Below are 6,000 nucleotides of genomic sequence, written 5' to 3' on the forward strand. Positions count from 1 at the left end.
AAGAGTCAACTGATGTAGCAAACTTCACTGCTGTCTTATTTTAAGAAACCGCCACAACCACCCCAGCCTTTAGGACCACCACCCTGATCCATCAGCAGCTGTCAGCACTGAGGCAAGACCTTCTACAGCAAAAAGACTGACTTGCTGAAAACTCAGATGATAGCATATTGTAGAAATAAAGTATTTTTTAATTAAGGCATGTACATTTTTTAGACATAATGCCATTGTACACTATTCTAATAGACTACGCTGCAGGGTAAACATAACCTTTATATGCACAGGGAAACAAAAAAAATTCATCTGACTTGCTTTATCGCGGTATTTACTTTACTGAAGTGATCTGGAACCAAACCTGCAATGTCTCTGAGGTGTGCCAGTATACAAAAAGAAGAGGCCCAAATAATAAATAGTTTTAAATGATTAATTATCCTGGAAATCACAGAAACGTACATATAAACAAGATACAATGACATTTTCCACACATAGATCAGCAAAGAATTGTAAAATTATAATATGTGGTGCTAACCAGGATCAAGGATAACATCTCCACACTCTGCCACTACGACTGAAGATTGGCACACATTCTGGAACACAATTTGGCAGTAAGTGATAAATGCCCTGCAACTGTGCCCCCAACTCTAACCCTACAATTCCACTTCCAGAAATTATTATTAGGTAAGAATCACTAATGAGAAAAAGGATTTAACGTCAAGAATATTCACACAACAACATTACAAAGTATACCACTCAACAAGGTACTGTACATCCCCGCAGCTACTGGCAGCTACACACTGTGGCAGGTACTCTTGCTTGTACCAGTTGGAAGGTAAACAGAAAAGTAATTTGCCATTTATTACAGAAGTCTTTAAAATGTTCAGCAATTTCACTTTCTAGGAATGTATTCCATGTGAACACAGCATTCTTTTTAAAAGCATAAAGAAAATTTTAAATTAAATGTTCAAAATCAGAAGCATGGTTAAGTATAAAGTATGATAAAAATCCATGTCATTAAAATGAATATCAAGCTGTCAATAAGCTTTTCAATCATTTTATATAAAAATGGAAAATGTTCACAATATAATGCAAAGTAGAAAAATACAGATTCCACTATAGTGGAGGGAGGGGGAAGAAAAACAGTTTTCAAAAATAAGGTTTTCAGCTGGATTTTGCTAAAGTATCTTCCTGGAGCAGTCACCTTGATGTGCAAGTGCCTAGGATGTAAACTAATTTCTCTAAGGTTTCCGTGTCTCGAGAAAACATGGTTTTTATTTTACACTATGAATAAGACAGAGAACTGAAGTAAAAGTGTGCTAAGTCATACATAAATCAGCTTTATGACTCAGGCATCCAACTGCAACCTTCATGGGTGAATTCAAATTGAGACTCCAGTTTTGCTGTCCCTCTCTCATTACCGTCTGATTCATCAGGTCCCCTAACTTCACAATTTCTCGTCCTTCTTGACTCCTTATCCTTTTTTAAATCATAAATTAAAGGACTGAACTAAATGACCTCAAAGATCCTTTTAGATTCTTGGACCCCACTGATTTACAACCACCTGGCACACAGAAAGCACATACATACCTATTTTACTGGGGGGTAAAATACTATCCACGTGTCAACTTATGGCAGCAAGGCTCTTCCCGAGACCTTTTGTTTCATCTTCAAGATCTTAAGCATAATGCTTTCTTTGAAGGTCCCCCCTTAATTTTCTACTGAATCCATTAATAACAGGGTCCTCATCAAATACTTTCTAAGCCACGGTGCTTTTATATTTTACAGCTCCACTTCAGAGATAAAGAACTCATGCTGGGAAGAGTAAGGCTGGAAAAAACTTCAGGATACAAAAAGATTTTATCAGTCTGGGATATCCAAGCAGATGAAATTTAATAGAGATAAAGGCAAAGTTCAGCACTAGATCCCAAAACTACATGGAAATGATGTGGTTTAACAGTAGCATATACATACATACAGAGTTGTGATTTCAGTTGACTATAACTTCAGGTAGTCAAGAATATAGGGCTGCTTAGGGAAAGACAGACCTTATCATCTTGCTTTTCTGCTTTTTTTTTAAAACCTAGTGTCAAAATGGAAAGGAGTAAAGGTTACTCTCTTCTTTGTAAGGTGACACTGCATGCTGACTATTATAAGCTGTGCTGAGTCCACTTTAAGAGGGGCATTAACAAAGTAAATGGAGGGCAGAGGACTAAAAAGCTGATGAGAGCATTTGAAACTGTCAAATAAGAAAATCTGAAGGAAATGGGACTATTTAGCCTGTGGAACAGAAGACCTAGGAAAAGGAGAGCAATCTTAATAACTACAGAAGCCCTCAAAGTGAAGTAAATGAGTGAAGTCAGCAGGTAGAGACTTCAGCAAAATGGAGAGTATATTCACCACTAAGGGAGACTCCTACTGTTAGAAATGTGAGCTCTGTATCACTGAATCCTCTAATTTGTTTCTCAAAAAAAGCCAGAAAGAAATTTTTATGTGAAATCTCCCCATTTCTAAAAGTCCACTCCTAATTTAAGTTTTTGCATAAGCTGGGCAGCCAAATGATACATGTGCAGTTCATCTTCCTATGGCTCCCTCCCTAGGATTTTACTGGGTCATTTTGATGCATGTGAGCAAAATCCCACACTAAACATTATGGCCTGAGTGTAGAGGAAGTAAATGTGCACTAAAGAGAGACTCCATATTCCTCTTACACACTCAAGATTACAAAATGCTTAATACTGCCTCTCTTCCACCTAGTAACATCACCAAAGAGATGTGCAAAATTCCCAATGTACAAGGAGTGTGGGACTGGCTGAGGCAGGAAAAGATCATGCTTATAGGTGAACCTACCTCTGTCCCTCCTAAGTTCTCAAAGTCGCATGTGTCTGAGCGCCAGTATTTTCATGGAACATACATATGCGTGAAAAATCCTCTTTCCTTAGTTATCCTATCATTACAGGTTTTCAAAAGGGTTACCGAAAATTAAGAGGGAATAAAAATAAAATGGAAATAAATATGCTAACAGTTTTCTGATATAAATTTAATATCCAGCAGAAATAAGTGCACAGTTTTAGGACTTTATGAAAGATTCATATTCCCTGCCTCACTCTGAAGTTATCACATGCAAAGTCACTCAAATCTCTACCAACAGTAGATCAGGGGGATCTTCATTTTCCTAATACCTGACTCTTTCTATTTCAGGCGCTATTTCCAACCCTCCACCAGGGCATTATTTGCCAGTCTCACCTCAGATAGGGACCACACACACACACACACACACACACACACAGCCCTGCCACCACCTCACTCCTGCACCATCCCTAAATGACTTTTCACTCAACAGATAGCCTAGTGCCCAGAGGGAAAGGGCATGTCCTTATCTAATCCCCACATTCTTCTGACGGCTTCCAACCATCCTTTGAACCTTCCACTGTGTCCTACAAGTCCCCTACTCAGGCTTAATCCTTACCTATTTCTCTCTAACCTGTTCATTTAGTCTTTTTACTCATAGGTTAAAACTCTGAGGCCTAATCATTAAGAGATTCAAACTACACGCCAAACATTTAATGCCTGTGTTTTCCCTAGAAAATGGAGACAAATATGAAGGAATGAAGACACACTCTTGACAATCATTTGGTTAGGAGGCATGCCCCCTGAGAGCACTGACCATACCTTAGGTATTAAATAAATGTTTCAAGATTCCAACAATCCACAATTCTAATTCTCCTCTAGAAAGCATTTTCGCGAGTTTCCCACATACTTATGAGTACTTTTGATTCCTCAGGCTCCCCCAGAGGTGGAAGATCAGGAAATTCCCACAGGATAAGGTATTTTTAACGCACCAAATTAGAGTTTTAGATGACAGCCTTTCCTTCATCAGGAAATATTTAAAAGTCCCCCTGCTAAATAAGTTGTTGAGAATGCTTAGCTTCACTCAAGACTCTCAAGGCCCTACAGGTTACTATCCCGGGCACTCTGGATATACCGTATAATTAACTGTAGATAGAATGCAAGACTAATCTTGAGCAAAACGGGAAAATGCAGATAGTCTCCATGACCGCAACACACAAAGATCTTTTTAAAACGAAAGAAAACATGGGGAGCCCAGCCTTCAAAACTGAAGCTACCTAATGAGAGAGAAAAGAGGACAAAGTGAGGGGAAGAACTGCTTAAGACACCTCTTAAGTAATCACATATGGGTAAAAAAATGGATATATGTTGTTCTGCATTTCCTCCTCCTCCTCCATAGGAGCTGAACTAGGAGGACTTGACGAAGCCCTTAGAATTTTTTAAAAGGAAAGAAAAGATGTCCAGATCCACCAAATTCAAGTCTTTTGAGAGCTACAGATATACAAAGTGGAACTGAACCACTGGCTCAATGTGGAAAAGAGATAAACACACTATCTGCAGTCTGGCAGCCCTGCCTGATCTTCAAAGGGCTCGGGATTTGTCCTCTCCCCTGCAGCGCGCGGGTCTGGTCACCCGGCTAAGATTTCAGTAGTGTAGACAAGCACTCCGCAACCCCTCTTCTGTCCAGACAGCACTTAGGCCCATCGCTACAGAGCTGGACCTGTGCTCCAAGAGTCCCAGATGCAGAGAACAGTGGCACCTGGACCCTCGGACAGGAAGTGGCTATTCTGACTGCGGGCTTATGATCAGAGGAGGTGAACCCCGTGAAAAGCACCAAAGGAGGAGCAGCTGCAGGCAACTGTGTCTGAACGCAGCGCAAAGCAGACGGTGGGAGTGTGTGCACGGGGAACATGGGAGGGGGCAGACCTGGGCAGCCCCTTCGTCGACAGATGCTCTTACCCAAGCACCTGGACAAACACGGGGCAAAAGAAAGGTGGAGGGCTTAGGCATCAGAAGAGGGTGCACAGCTGAAGCCGAGCTTCCAGAAAAAGAGGTGGAGGTGGGTACGCGGCAACCCGAAGTGGGGCTACAAGGGACGCCGGGGAGGAGAGAGGGTCGTGTTGGGAGCCCCCGGAGCCCGGTTACCCCCCCTCGCTGGTGGCTAAGGCCCTGGAGGTCCTCTCCCCAGGCCCCCGAGACCGCTGGGAAGGCCTACTCCGAGGCTGCACGCCCCCGCCGCGCAGGGCTGCAGCCTCCCCCGGGCTCCCGCGGCCCCGGCACTGCCGGACCGGGTCCCTCCCGCCCGGTGCCCAGCGCTCGGGGCCAGCCCCCGATCCCTACCACGAGCGCTTCCGGGCCGCCGTCCCTGGCTGCTCGGGGCTCCCGCCGCCGCCGCCACCGTCGCCAGGAGTCCGACCGGCTTCCAGTTCAGGGACGAGCCGCCGCCGCCTGCGCGAAGCTCGGGTACCCAAGAGCCGCTCTCGCCGCCTGCCGCCCGCCTTCCAGGCCGCGCCGGATCCTCCGCTCCCCCTGCCGGCGGGCAGCCATTTCCGACAAGCGACTGCGGAACTTGCCGAAGTGCGCGGGGTCGGAAATGGCCGAACCTGGGCGCTCGCGAGCCCGGGAGGCGTGGGGGGGGGGGGGGGGGCGGGGGGCGCGGTCGCGACTTTCCGGACAGCGCCCAAAGGGCCGCCAAGGCCTCGGGCTCCGCCGCGGGACTCGCCTGAGTCCGGGAGTGGCGGCGGCGGCGCCGGGGATTGTGGGAAACGCGCGGCGAAAGCGAGGACGAGGGCGGCTGGCCGGGCGAGCGGGGAGAAAGGACGCGTTGGGCCCCGCTGAGCCCTCAGGCCAGCGCCCTACAAATGCCCCTCGCCCTTGAGAAAAACCTACCTAGGGAGTGCGGAGAGAATGTCTCCGACAGTTCTGGAACAGGTTCCGACTCCGAGAGCCTCAGCCGCTTCGAACGGGCCGGGTGAAATCCAAGTCCAAATATAAACCCGTATCAGTAGAAAAGGCCTTCCTAAAAGAGCTGACCGTCGCCAGCAATGGTCTGGAGTTTTGAAAACACTTTGAATATAACAACAAAGAAAAGGCCAGGCAGCTTGGATGCTTAACAAAACAACAAAAACCCCAGGGGCTTTACAAAAACAATAGCTTAAT

The 6,000-nt window shown here is 45.7% G+C and overlaps 1 protein-coding gene across 1 annotated transcript in view; it reads right to left on the reverse strand.

The window, feature by feature from the left end:
• Positions 1-5,396, reverse strand: part of EXTL3 (exostosin like glycosyltransferase 3) — an 89,869-nt gene extending 84,473 nt beyond the window's left edge. Inside the window, exon 1 of the mRNA XM_027598014.1 lies at positions 5,182-5,396. The gene's annotated coding sequence lies outside the window, so the exon portion shown is untranslated. The remainder of the gene's footprint in view (positions 1-5,181) is intronic.
• Positions 5,397-6,000: the final 604 nt, after the last annotated feature.

The sequence above is a fragment of the Zalophus californianus genome, chromosome 2 (assembly GCF_009762305.2).
Source record: "Zalophus californianus isolate mZalCal1 chromosome 2, mZalCal1.pri.v2, whole genome shotgun sequence".
NCBI lineage: Eukaryota > Metazoa > Chordata > Mammalia > Carnivora > Otariidae > Zalophus > Zalophus californianus.